The following is a 15000-nucleotide window of genomic DNA, read 5'->3' on the forward strand; positions in this document are numbered from 1 at the left end:
GTGAATGTGTGTGTGAATGGGTGAATGAGAGGCCATTGTAAAGCGCTTTGAGTGCCGCTAAGGTGGAAAAGCGCTATATAAGTGCAGACCATTTACCATTTAAAAAAAATAAAAATAATAATCAAACCAATCCAGTAGAAGTGTTTTCAGCTTTGATATGATCACCTCTATACAAATAATTACTGTATGAACTTACAAGTTACAGTAACAAAGACAATCTACCATGGTGGCACGAGGCTCTCATAATGGCAAATCAATGTGGGACCTACAGCATAGTGGGAACTAAATGGCACCCGGCCCTTTGCCCTCTTATCAGCGGCCAATCACAGGCAATCAAGGTCTTTTAAAAGCTGATTTAACCCTGATGAGCCCTGATCTGGCTGAACCTCCCACCCACGGTCCCAATCACTCAAACACACACACACACACACACACACACACACACACGCTGACCTGCCTGCCATCCACCCCTACCGACACACACACACATGCACACACACACACACACACACACACGTGCTGACCTGCCTGCCATCCACCCCTACCGACACACACGCACACACACACACACACGCACACACACACACACACACACACACACACACACACACACACACACACACGCTGACCTGCCTGCCATCCACCCCTACCGACACGCACACACACACACACACACACACACACACACACACACGTGCTGACCTGCCTGCCATCCACCGCTACCGACACACACACACACACACACACACACGCACACACACACACACACACACACACACACACACACACGCTGACCTGCCTGCCATCCACCCCTACCGACACACACGCACACACACACCGCCCGCAATATTGTGACGGAGATTAAAGCTACATAAAGGGGACGAGACAAAGGTGACGCCTTCTCTTTTCAGGTGGCGCGAGCATGGCTTGACATGAAGTGAGTGGGCGAGCGGGGGGTGGGGGCGGCGAACAAAAGGCTTGGCCGTGTGTGTGTGTGAAAGGGCAGCGCGGGCGCAGGGGGCAGCGCGGGCGCAGGGGTGCAGGTCCTTTAATTAAAAGGATTATATTGAGGCGCACAGCGCTTGGGAGAAGCTGTCTACTGGGCCGAGATTGAGTACAGTAATGAAAGCCATCAGAGGGGGGAAGTGTGTGTTTGTGTGTGTGTGTGTGTGTGTTCGTGCGTGCGCGTGTGTCTGTGTGTGTGTGTACGTGTGTGTGTGTGTGTGTGCATGCGCGTGTGTGTACATTGTGTGTGTGTGTGTGGGCGGCAGGGAGTGTGTGCACAATGATGGGATGTGTGTCAATGTGTGTGTGTATGTGAGAAGTATTGTGTGAGGAGGGAGAGAGAAAGAGAGAGAGAGAGAAATCTAAGAAAAGACCAGTTGAATGGAGGAAAGCAAGAAAAGCCACATAAGGAAAGAAGTGTGAATGAGGAGGAGGTCTCTCTTCAGGTCTCTCTTCAGGTCTCTCTTCATTCTCTTATTCCATCTCTTTTCAGTATGGAGAGAATGAAGAGAGAGGGAACATGGAAACCCAGATAGCAAGCGGATCTGGGCCATATACAGGCCAGATCTGGCCCTTGTGGCTTAGTTCCGGCCCATATATGGCTCAGAATCATTACACATCCGCTTGCTATCTGGGAAGCGCCTGACGTTCACCATCGGGTTCACCACTTCACAGGAACTACTGTGGTTCCATCTATCATAGAACCATATGTGTTTTTAGCGCGGTGCCTTTTATGTGCTGTAGAGATAGTTATGGCTGATTTATTTACGGCAACTGATAAAAACACAGTACAGTATATGTCACTCATGGATCTTCATCTCCGTTTCAAGCAATAAACTTGAGAGAGAAAAGAAGTGTTCGACCACACCGTCGTTCGACTACACTAACGCCTCTCTCATGAGAGAATGTGTTGTATTTGACTTTGAATCATTCCAGACTTGTAGTTCCTTCTATGTTTCAAGTTTTTTTTTTCTTTCCCGCGAGGCGCTCTTGGCATTCCTGAAAAGACGGCGAGAGGAAGCTGTGGCGACACGCCTGGATGTCCTCGCGACGTCCTCCACCGACGGGTTTAAAGACGTTGTCACATGTTCCAGTACTCAGCGGGGATCAGGAGTTAAAACACAGCCACTAACATCTCTGTGCTATCATCTCCACAGCAACGCTCTTAAAGGGATGGAGTGATCCACACAGCACGACCCTTTAAGGGATATAATGGGAGTGAGATTAACTTGAACCACTGAGGAGGCTTTTAAATGTTTTATCTTTGCATGCAGTGATATCCTGTCTTGTAGGAGAGCTGAGACGTTCTCTCTTTGTTGGCCCGAGTGGATTGTATGCATAGGTGTAGCTTGAGTAATCCCAACTGTCATCTTTTTTTATTTTATTCTCCTTTTTTCCAGTTATTTATTTAATCTTTATAGGAGGAACAATGGAAGACTGTGGTCTAAGTCGTATTCGTCATGTAATGATGAAGAGGATGATGATGAACAAAGTCCAGGCTGCTAAATCAGCATAAGCTGTGATCATAGAAGATCGTTTAACAATAGCCAAACAGAGGCCAGTCTACAAAGCCCTCTAGGATAATTACACTGCTATCTATAAGGTTGAGTACAACGCTTAGAAAGAGGTGCATTTCTTGGTGAAATGTCTTATTAAGGTCTATATTCTCCTGTGTTTTCAAAACAATAACCTAGGAGATATTGTCCCTGACCCAATCATGTACCAGTTATTCACCATTAAGTCTGATAAGTCTGACTTGTTTTGATGACACTGAATGTGAACGTGGGTTAGACGTGCAATGTTTTAGGTTAGGACACTGACCGGGCTTTGAAAAATCGGGGTTTAGTGTCTTCCCTGACATAAATCTTGGCTGTGGTCCCCTTTAGCTTGCCTAGTTCCTCTTTAAAAACATGCTGATGGGCCGCTAACACTGCACCCAGATAGCAAGCGGATCTGGGCCATATACAGGCCAGATCTGGCCCTTGTGGCTTAGTTCCGGCCCATATATGGCCCAGAATCATTACACATCCGCTTGCTATCTGGGAAAGACTTGACTTGACCCTGGTATGTTACCTCTACCTGTGTCTTCCCTTGTACTTGTAACGGCTGCCCTGTGTACTGTAGGTTCTTAACTTATCGTCACACTGTCCAAACATTGCTGCTCTACCATTAATTCTTTGAAGCTTCAAAGCACCGCCACCACCACAGAAGAAGACTACCTCGGAAAAAATATTTCACTGGGACAGAACGCGTCTAAATAAGTTATTTAATGGTAGCGCCGAGGCTTCAAAACCCAGCATTTGTTTAAATAGACCCTTTTGCTTAGGTAAGTGAAGTTTCATGTTTATCTGACACTTGTAAATATGAGCGCCTCTCCTAAATAGGCCGACACCGATTTATTTTGACGGCGAAGTGAACGGAGGGTGAAAGGACTGTTGTCTGGCATGAGCGAGCATGCGACTACAGGACTGAGAAGGGCGTCCATTAACCCTGACAGCGTCCTTAATGGGGGGGGACTTTTGAGCCCTGTATCTTGCCTACACAGATGAGAGAATACATATCCTCACCTTCGCTGCTGTCCTCCACAAGGAGGTGAGCCCTGTTTGACTTAGAGCGGTTCTTGGTGGAACTGTCTGACCCAAATGAACAGGCCTGCTGACCTTTGCCAGTCGTGGACTTGCTACTTCTGCAACATGGCCTTTCTCTCCACACCGATAACATATCTCCTTTTTAAGTGGACATTGGCTGGCGGCATGAATCCCCTGACATCTATAGCAGGACTGATTAGTCGCCATGCTGTGGAGAGCTAGTGTGTTTGTCCACAGTACGGGAGGGTCTCATAGCTTTCTCTCCCGCTGCTTCAGCCCACTGGCACTGCCTAGATCTTGCGTATCCTTAGTCGCTGTCTCCATAGTTTGGGTGATTTGTAAAGCTTTTGCAAAGGTCAAATCCACTTAAGATAGCAGTCTGCTTTGGATCCTATCTTCACGTATCCCACATACCAGCCTATCCCTTAACATCTGCTGCAGAGAGTCCCCACCCAGATAGCAAGCGGATCTGGGCCATATATGGGCCGGAACTAAACCACAAGGGCCAGATCTGGCCTGTATATGGCCCAGATCCGCTTGCTATCTGGGCACAGTTGCAATCCTGGGGCAATATTTGTAATTCAGCCAGATAATCTGCTACCCCCCCCCCCCTCTTTCTCACTCTGGAATTAAACTTGAAACATTGAACAATCTCACTGGGCCGGGGATCAACGAGTGCTTTCAGAGCTCCCACCAACTTGGCATAAGACTTCTCTCCAGGCTCAGGTGGACTTACCAAACTCCTCCACAAACCCTAGGTACTTGCCCCCTAGGTACTTGCCCCCACCCCACTTGGAAAGGTCTGGAATCTCATTTGCAGCAAAAAAATAAAATAAATCCCAACATCTCAGAGTCTTCCTCCCATGATTGGCTAGCACTATCAAGAGGTGTGACCGGCCCTACCATGGCCATTGTGTCTCTAAGTTGATCCTCGTCGCCAAAAATGTGGTGTATTGGGCAAAGATTGAGGCATACTGTAGTCCAGGTTCAGTTTAACCTTTTAGTGGAGGCTTTGGATCAAGAACCAATATACAATCAATCAGTACTTCGTGTTTATTATTATTATTATTATTAGTAGTAGTAGTAGTAGTAGTAGTAGTAGTAGTATTGTGTATTGTATGTGTTCTGTTGTTATTTATGTATTTGTGTGAACTCATCAACACTGTAAATAAGTATAAATAAAGTTTTGAAATGAAATGAAAATTAATATCAAACAATTCCATCAAATAAAATAACAATGCTAGAGCTACTGACACTACAGTCTGAATATAGTGTATACCAATAGTCTGAAGAGTGGTCCCTTGCTTGAGTGACATTTCTTCTCTAATCTAAATATATGCTAAGTTTGGCATATCCGACCAGTGCCTCTGTCCCTCATTAAATTTTATATCCATGGATATAATGAAGTTATAATACCAGGCATAATACCAGGCAATCTGATGAGATGTCAATTAAAATCATGAGCCTTCCTCGTCTGGATATTAAGATGGATCTCAGAGGAAGGTTAGTGGTTTGGCGGCTCTCACTGTCTGGGACCAAGCATTATTGTTCCCCAGAAATTCCATCCATGTTGTAGTTCCTCCATGAAAGTCTCATAGAACATTAACTCAATTCAATATCTCTATAATTGTCCCAGTGGAAAATGTGTTCGCAGTTCATAACTGTCAATGATAGATCTTACATTGGATTACAAGTAGTGTGAATGAAATTCAAGTCTCACCAAAGTGTTTTGTTTTCCTACTTGACTGTTGTTCTAACTTTGTAGTTCGTTCCTCTAGAATCAGTCTGTTGAAACTACAAATTCTTCCTGTCACTTCCCTGTCCTCTTCATCCTGAAACTGTGTCACTTCCTTTTTCACGTTATAAACTATCACTTTCGTTCCCCAGTCACTCACTCTTGCCTGGATTCACTTCCTGTGCTCGAGTCCGAATTTGCAAATCGTAACATAGAATAAACGTATTGTCTTTGTTTGAAACCACCTTGACCGACCACTCAGCGTGTTCTTTGAAATCTAAACTAAACCAAGTAAGATTTTTAATTTACAAGTAGTAGAATGAAAGCTTCCGAAGATCGTCAAGACTAAATTGAAGACGATCAGGACAGGAACTTGGTTCCTCTGGATAATATTCATTGCTGAAGTGTCAGAATAAGTTCTTTTGGCAGAGGGTTCTTTTTTGTTCTTTCCTTTACTAGGGTTCCTTTAAGCACAGAGGAATAAAATGCTGTTTCAGCTGTGTGTGCACCCTTTCAAATAGAGTTTGTTTTTGCAACCCTGTGGAACAATCAGGTTCTTCTTGTCACAGTCACAGCCGTATATACAAACAGTGTGCTCACACATGCAACGCTTGGTTACTTGCCAACTGCACTGCCACTGAAGATAAGTCTTCCTCCCATTTCATTCTCAGACTATTTTTACATTATCGTTCCAAACCGTTGTGTCCTGAAATGAGGCAGTGCTCCACATTGCTGCTGACCAAGATTAACATTTATCTCCGACCACACTGCCAGAATGCCAGGCTGTGCAAATGAATGCGATAGGAAGGGAAGCCATTAAATTTCATCTTGGGCCAGATGTAACACCTCAAAGCCATTGTCAGCCATTTTGTATCAGTCATATCTCCAGGTGAAAACTGGCCGTTGTCACCACTGTGCGTTTGGCGGAGTATGATTTCGCTGACAGGAACAAGTTGGTTTACATTTCAGAAAAAGTCCAACTTGTGAGATATGGCTTTCAAAGAGATTCCTGAGGAAAAAAATGTGTTGACATAAATGGTGTATATTGCAAAAAAATATACATTTTTGATGAGTATCAATTATATACTTCTGAGATTTGTCTAGCTCCTATGGGTCTTGGAGTGTACAGTACAGTATGTTTGAGTGTATGATAGCGAAGAATAGAGTTTTGTGTTCTATAATTCATGAGAAGCGTTCACTATTGGCATAGGCACTTTTAAAAGCTCTACAGTCCTGCTTCATGAGTTCAGAGCAAGCCGGGGGGGGCAGAGGCTCATCCTTACTTATTAAGATCAGTTTGAATAATTTAACACACTCTAGCCTCTCCTTATCGACACTTTCATGTAATCACTTGGATTTATGGGGATGGCTATCATGCCACAGAAGGTCATGGAACACTATGGGACTTCATATCCAAGAACCATTCTGAAATGTGTGTTAGTAAGAATAGTAAGCATTCATTCAAACATTTGCTCTTTCATCTGAAGGTGAATCCTTCACTCACCGCATTCATTACCTAGTAATGTGGGGTTCTCTAATTCTCCCTTTTTACAATGCTGGAGAGGAGAGTGCAATTGTTAGATGTTCATTTATTTTGATTTTCTCTTTCACTTTGTGGAAATAAATGTATTCTTTACCAAATACCAATTACTTACACTGTTGAGTTGAGTTCTACTTCATAATGTTTTCAGAGCAATGGTGATCTTCTGGGAGTCTGATATATCAGAGTCCCTATTGTCAGACAGGAGTTGCAGTCGTTATTAGAGGTCTAGCATTTTTAAAATGGCCGTTGGAACCAACATCAATATTTAATCAGGTTTAATAAGAGAACAACATGTCCTCCTCATGGAATGTCCTGGAACACCACATTCAATGAAGAAACGTCAAAAGCATACTGTAATTATTTGTCAGGAAAAATCTGAATATGTTTACAAATGTCCATTTGATGCATGCATTCACAGAAGTATGAAGACTGAAGAATAATTTTAACAGCTCACTTTTCTGGCCCCCGGGTGAAACTGTTTTTGTGCTTCCCTCTGGAATATGTAGGGGTGGGACCTATGCACACCTCCCTTACTCTCTGTAAAGCGCATTGTGTTGCCTCTGTGTATGAAATGCACTTTACCCAGATAGCAAGCGGATCTGGGCCATATACAGGCCAGATCTGGCCCTTGTGGCTTAGTTCCGGCCCATATATGGCCCAGAATCATTACACATCCGCTTGCTATCTGGGTATAAATGAAGTTTGATTGATAGATTGATTGAAGACTGAAGAGTAGTGTGTGGCTTCGCCTCTCCAAAAAGGCCTCTGCTCACTGAGTGTGCTTAAGGACGAAGTTCATTTCCTTCCTTTTTCCCCTTCCTCATTTACTCAAAGTTTCTTGCCGGCCTTATCGGCTCAAGATATGTGTGCATGACAGCGTTCAATTGCCTCCAGGGAATATGCAGCCTGTGTGTGTGTGTTGGGGGGGGGGGGGGTTATAGAACTTTCCGGCGCCATCTGAGTCATGCTGAAGTGAACGCTTACTCTCCCCAGACCTAAGCCCTCTCTCTACAGAGAAAATGATTGGGAGTGAAAAGTTTGGTTGGAAGATGAGAAACGAGGTATTGAGACGCTTTCCTGCTTTCAGGTGTAATATCCGTTCCCCCGCCTAGATGCTGCCTCCTGCTGTGTGTAAGATGATGAGAGGAGTGTGTGGTCCAGAATGAAAAGTTGATCCACAGAGCCACACACAGGTAATGTACATACACACACACACACACGCACGCAGGCACGCACGCGCACACACACGCCTACACACATATACACACACACACACACACACACACGCCTACACACATATATACACAGACACACACACACACACACGCCTACACACATATACACACACACACGCACGCACACACGCACACACACACACACGCCTACACACATATACACACACACATGCACAAACACACACACAAACACGCACGCACACACACACACACGCACACACACACACACACACAAACTGCTATTATCTGGTATTCTTATTTCTCCTATTTGGCATACTACACACAGATGCTTCAAATGAGCTTTAAAGCATACCTTTCATAACAGAAGAACAGAATTAACATTGAGAGACACAATATCACTTTGACCCAAAAGATCCTTGTTTTCATACACTATCCAGGCATCACTAAGAGGCTCAACCCTTTTATTTTCAATCAATCTTGAAGCCGAGCACACTGCCAATTTAGGCTGAACTGAGGAAAATGTTAATTCACCATCTGGATCGTTTCCACTTCAAAATCGACATGTAAGCTCTCATTTCTGAGGCTATAATTCCATTTAATTTCCCTCCTCATAGTTTATACAGTACACATTGTTCCCAGAAGTTTGATTAATGCTCGATACCAAAAACGACTTCCAACTTTGAAATACACTTCAGGTGGAAACCGTGTCAGGCAGAAGAGCGATTCTTGAGCATGTTTAGGATGGACCCTAGCAGCACCCCGGTCTTTAACCTGGGGAAAGGGCAGGGTGCTAACGCAGAAGTTCAGAATAACTCATATAATTAATAAAACAACTCACATAATTAATAAAATGTTGGGTACATTGGGTACGATTTTTTTTCCCATTTACATCCCAGATAGCAAGCGGATGTGTAATGATTCTGGGCCATGTATGGGCCGGAACTAAGCCACAAGGGCCAGATCTGGCCTGTATTTGGCCCAGATCCACTTGCTATCTGGGATGTACAGAATATGAGAGCCATATACATTCTATATACAGGTATGTCTATTCTATCAGCGACTCAAGGAAGAATAGAGCAACTTATTGAGTGCCTGAACTTTGTACGTGGGTTAACATAAAACTTCTCCTCATCAGCTTCCCTGTATGGTATTGACAGAGCAATCATTCTGCAATCATGTCCAACACAACATCTTTATTACCGATCATTGATTCGGTCGCCGGCGTCGCCCAAACCGTGCCTCGCATCGACACAGGTGCCAGCGGGTCGCATCGACACAGGTGCCAGCGGGTGGGAGGGAAAGCCCGTTGCCACGGTGACGAGAGGTGATCCGCCGAAGCTGAGTTTCGATTGTCACAAGTCAGTGACCCACAGGTGTCCTGGGTAGCAAGGAAATGTCAAGACATTTGGAGCCCTTTTTCACTCAGACTTGGTGTACTGGTGGCTGACATCTGGAATATCACAGACCTGCAAGTTATTTGTCGTTCAGCACTCAAATAACTTTACAGCATTCAAATACTACTTACTTTACAGCATTAATTCCAATACTACTTCCTTTACAGCACTCAAATACTACTTACTCTACAACATTCAAATACTACTGCCTTTACAGCACTCAAATACTTCTTACTTTACAGCATTCAAATACAACTTACTTTACAGCACTCAAATACTACTTACTTTACAGCATTCAAATACTACTTACTTTACAGCACTCAAATACTACTGCCTTTACAGCATTCAAATATTACTTACTTTACAGCATTCAAATACTCCTTACTTTACTTAGTTACTTAAATTCTCTACAAATTCATAGCATTACTGTAGATATGTACAGGTACTGTATTGGCAGGGGCAACACAATTCACTAATGCCTGAGTCAGTGGTCAGTTATACAGTCCTCAGTTGTCTATGCCCTTTTAAGGAAGTTCCATTGTTGTGCAATGGTTGTCTTATTGATGGGATTCATACAGTGTCTATTGATTTAAACGCATACACTTACATAATATGGACCGCAACAGGAAAAACACCCACACACACACACACCTACAGTATTGAGCATTCACCAAGTCACGTCATATATTGGATCATATATATGTTCAGCTGGCAGTGTTGCCTGAATCTCAATGAGGAAGACCCTTATTTTCAGGCTTTGGAAGGGAGGGATTACGTCCTTGGTGTACTCAAACTCACACGTCCCCAAGGTCAGCCTTTGCATCAACTGTCCCCACTGTCAGTATGGCATCAAATGTGCCCTGTCACGTGGTACGCTATATACGGTAAAGTAGCTTATATTTCAAATCCAGATAACCAGCAAATCCATAACCAATTGCAGTGTGTTAAGATTCTCTCCGCTCCTGTCAATCAAGAAAACCACATGATAATTGATTCCACCTCAAATGGTGGTTTATCAATACGACGGGGTAATGTGTGAGTGTATTACAGGAAGGGGTCGTTTTAGCGCTCAAATGGTCAGACACGAACACACATACCTTTAGGTGATAGACATACGTTTAGGTGATAGACGCACCTTTTCTTCGTTAAGGTCCACTCAGGTCCAGCAGAATCTGACCTGTAGTCGCTGTGAGTCCAAAGAATGTGGGTAAAATAAATAAATCACTCTAAAATATTGACACAATGTTTGCAGCTTTTCCAGGCCAGAGTAGCTTTAACATTGCAGATGGCAAACTCCCCAGACAGCAAGCGGATCTGGGCCATATACAGGCCAGATCTGGCCCTTGTGGGTTGTCTTCTGGTCGGGGGTCTGCAACATCTGGGGAAGTCTCGGGAGGCTACGTATCACAGTCTACCCAGACAGCAATCCGATCAGGGCCATATACAGGCCAGATCTGGCACTTGTGGCTTAGTTCCGCCCACATATGGCCCAGATCCGCTTGCTATCTGGGTATGCTTCATCTCGTTAATTGATTCGCCTCCCGTTTCTGATGCGGGGATGTCACAGTACCTGTGAACGCCCAAGGTAACGTGACACTCACAGAAGCCCCACTCAGTAGTATTACGGGAACATAATTGCTTCCCCACTTCCTCCCATCCAAAGGTCTTTCTCTACATTTATTTAATGAAAAGTTATTTGAAAAAGGAAGAACTAATTTCAACTCTGATAGGCGCGCGGGCCCCATCGTTACCTTTGCTTGGGGAGATTCTTCTCTGCAAGCGAGCATTTTTATCTCGGCGAAATAAACATTCGCTGATAAGGAAAAGCCATGCAAAGTACATGCTACCCCAAGAGTGTAGACAAAAAAGGGAGGAATATGGTGTAGAACTAAATAATAATGAGGAGAAATATGCATGCTGGCACCCCAACTAATTAGTGTGGAACACCAGGATTATGAGTGATATAAAATGCATTAAGTGCCACAGAGTTATTTGCGATGTGAGACGGTTTGCAACTTTAAGGCCTTCCTGTTGGGACCTGCTTTAGAATAAATGACATTCATGTTTGCATACATTACTGTTTGGGAAGTTTGGCTAGCATAGAGCCAAGCTGATTACACGTTGGCTGCAATAAGCAAACTACCATTAACATTGTGATGCAGCTGTTGGGCGCCACCACAAGCCAACCGACCACGCCAGGTTTCATGTGAGCTCGCGCCCTCGGAGACCCGTCGCCAGCAACACTACCATCAACAACAGGTAATTGAACGAGCTCACAAGCTGGCTTTAAGTTCTCAGCCTTGGAAGATGGCGACGATCAATACGACGTGTCGCTCACTCGTCCCGGGGAACTCGCTGGCGACATCGCTAAGTGGCTAAGTGCACGGGAGGGTGTGAACCTCCGGGCTGACACAAACACGTACACCTTTGGTTCTCCGCGTTTCTTACCTCACCAGTAAACGGTGGACTTTCACACTTTTATGTCCCTGAAAAAAAAATATTTATATATATATATATATATATATATATATATACAGTAAATATTTAGTGGAGGAATCGATTCTCTGTCAGTGTGAGCCAACTGATAGAAACCCAGATAGCAAGCGGATCTGGGCCATATACAGGCCAGATCTGGCCCTTGTGGCTTAGTTCCGGCCCATATATGGCCTAGAATCATTACACATCCGCTTGCTATCTGGGAAAGCTACTGATGACGTCCACAATGGTGTTGACCTTGTGGCGGTGCTTCCCTCCCCCATGGCGATGCCTAGAAGAGGACTCTCCCTCCCTCCATGTTGACTATGCTAAACTACGTAATGTACGGTGGTCCGGAGAGCAATTGTGCACATAATGTCAAGGACTCTTGTCAGGCTCCATATATCATGACCACATATGGTACACATGCCTGTGTTAAATATACATGCCTCCATGAAATATACATGACTGGGTAGCATCATATGCATGCGTATAATATAGCCACATTCATGGAGGTACCCTGTAGGATGGAGCTTCCCTGTTGGAGGATTTTGCAGCCTACCTCTGTTGAATCACAATGTCAACGGATATGATATGGTTGGAGTTCATATCTTCATTTGTGTCGAGTCGTTACAAATCAGTCAATATTGCCGGGTTAACATCTGATGTGAGTTTATGCAATATGCACATCAGTTACCAGGTTATCAAAATGCATTTAATAGTCCTCATGTATATCCGTTCATTGGGTTATCAGTGTTTCATAATGGACAAACAAATGTTTGCATTGGTGAGTGAGACAAAAAAAAAAAACACAATTTTCTTTGGCCTTTTTGCTGGAAAATACTAATTTAAATCGATTTTCCATAGGAGCAGGGTCAGTCAACATGGTCAGGTTGACTGATTTTCTGAAAACAATTTTGACAGAAATGATCCCCCCCTCCACCAGTTAAGAAAAAGCAGTTGTGGTTGTAAATGTCAGTCGTGTAGCGGCAACTTTTTGGGGTCAAAGGTAGCTTGTGTCCAGATAATGGTGAATCACTGTGGAGAAACACATGGTTTTAGTGGTATACTGGAGAGTAAGGATTCTTTATTTATCTAAACAGCACACACACTGTAGCAGTCTGATTGCACTCTGTTCCCAATGTACCCTTTAGGCCTATTTCGGTGCTGTGTAACGTATTTTTGTCCCCCTGTGTACAGTACATACGTACATTCATGTGTTCCACCGTTCGCCTGTAACACCTGGCAGGCTTGCTACAGTTAATTTTTGCAATTGCCAAGCCCATTTTGTGTTGTACATAAAAACCATCCTTGTTGTCTCAGGAAAAGTATAGGCTATTCCCCAGATAGCAAGCGGATCTGGGCCATATACAGGCCAGATCTGGCCCTTGTGGCTTAGTTCCGGCCCATATATGGCCCAGAATCATTACACATCCGCTTGTTATCTGGGTCTTAGGGTCCTGCCTACTTTCCAGTACAGAGCTGCATGTTTAGTAGCTCTTTTGGTGCTTGTTCTAAATGTTAGGATTCTCATAGGTTAGTATTGAGGTTAGGTGCAATTATGAGTAGTTATAGTCATTATTATCATTTCACAACATAGATCAGATGACTCTTATTTAGGTAGGTTGATCATGTCATAGATTTGACTAGACTCTGAGTTAGTCAGAGTTCTGAACTTACGTAACCGTTCAGGGTTAAGATGGATTGGATAGCATGGAGGTGAGTGAAGACCGGCTCTGTGAAGCGTCACACAGCTGCCTTGGCGCCCGGGGAGGCCAGAGCTGTGCAGAGGCCGAGGGCCGCCGTTTCAGCACCACGGTCAGCGGGCAGTGACTTCTCCCGCTGCCGTTTCAGCACCACAGTCAGCGGACAGCGACTCCTACCGCTGCCGTTTCAGCACCACGGTCCGCGGGCAGTGACTCCTCCCGCCGCCGTTTCAGCACCACGGTCCGCGGGCAGTGACTCCTCCCGCTGCCGTTTCAGCACCACGGTCCGCGGGCAGTGACTCCTCCCGCCGCCGTTTCAGCACCACGGTCAGCGTGGGCTCGGTTGTGGATGATGTCTACAAACGGCCCCAATGGAGGTGAGGCAGCTGGAGGCACATCTCCCGACCAGACAAACACTCACTCAAACACTCAACACTCAAATAAAGACCGCGGACCTCACTCTGGCAGCATAGGGTTGACATGAGCATGAGGTCCCGCCATTTTCTGCGCTGTATGCTAACCTCTCTTCTTTTTGTGTGCCCGGAGTCCGGAGGCTGGACCCAGCGAAGCACAGCTACACGGAAGAGGGGTCCAATCCGTTGACAGGACTCCCAGTACCTCTGTTTGGGGAGGACCCAGAGAGACATGTTTCCTGTTGAATAAATGCATCACTAAGGGTGGACCAGGGTAGACTGAGGGCAGTACGACCCTGTGTCCTCGAGTTTTGTGCGTCCCCCCTGAGTTTTAGAACTTCACATTCATCCCGAGCATGCGCTTGGAACAACGCACTCAAGTGTCTCTCGGTGAAAGAAGCAGGGTGAATTAAAGCGAATGGTCAGAAGCTACATATCTAGGATACTACACTGAATTATTTGACTTGCCGCAAGCGGTTGGGCATTTCACAAATGCAGTATAACGCTCCACCTGCTTGGCGTTGACACAACGCAAGCACAGAACTGACCGGTGCACATTGCGTCTTTCCGAACAACTGCCCAGATAGCAAGCGGATCTGGGCCATATACAGGCCAGATCTGGCCCTTGTGGCTTAGTTCCGGCCCATATATGGCCCAGAATCATTACACATCCGCTTGCTATCTGGGTGAGGAGAATCATGGATTTCCAGAACTGAAAAAAAGGGCGAAGGGGCCCATAGACTTTTTTGTGTCTTAGTACAGGTAGTCCATTCTACTCAAGGGCCGTTCTACTTCCCGAATCCACAGAGTTGAGAGCTCCCAGAGCCTCCTTGCTTGTTGACATAAAGCGGCGATACATCATTGGTGGGGGACAAAGTCTTGTTTTGTTTTTTTTCTCCAGAAAGCGGGTTTATGAAAACTCTGAGTTTGCTAACCCTGAGATTC

The sequence above is a fragment of the Borostomias antarcticus genome (assembly GCF_949987555.1).
Source record: "Borostomias antarcticus genome assembly, chromosome: 11".
NCBI classification, from domain to species: domain Eukaryota; kingdom Metazoa; phylum Chordata; class Actinopteri; order Stomiiformes; family Stomiidae; genus Borostomias; species Borostomias antarcticus.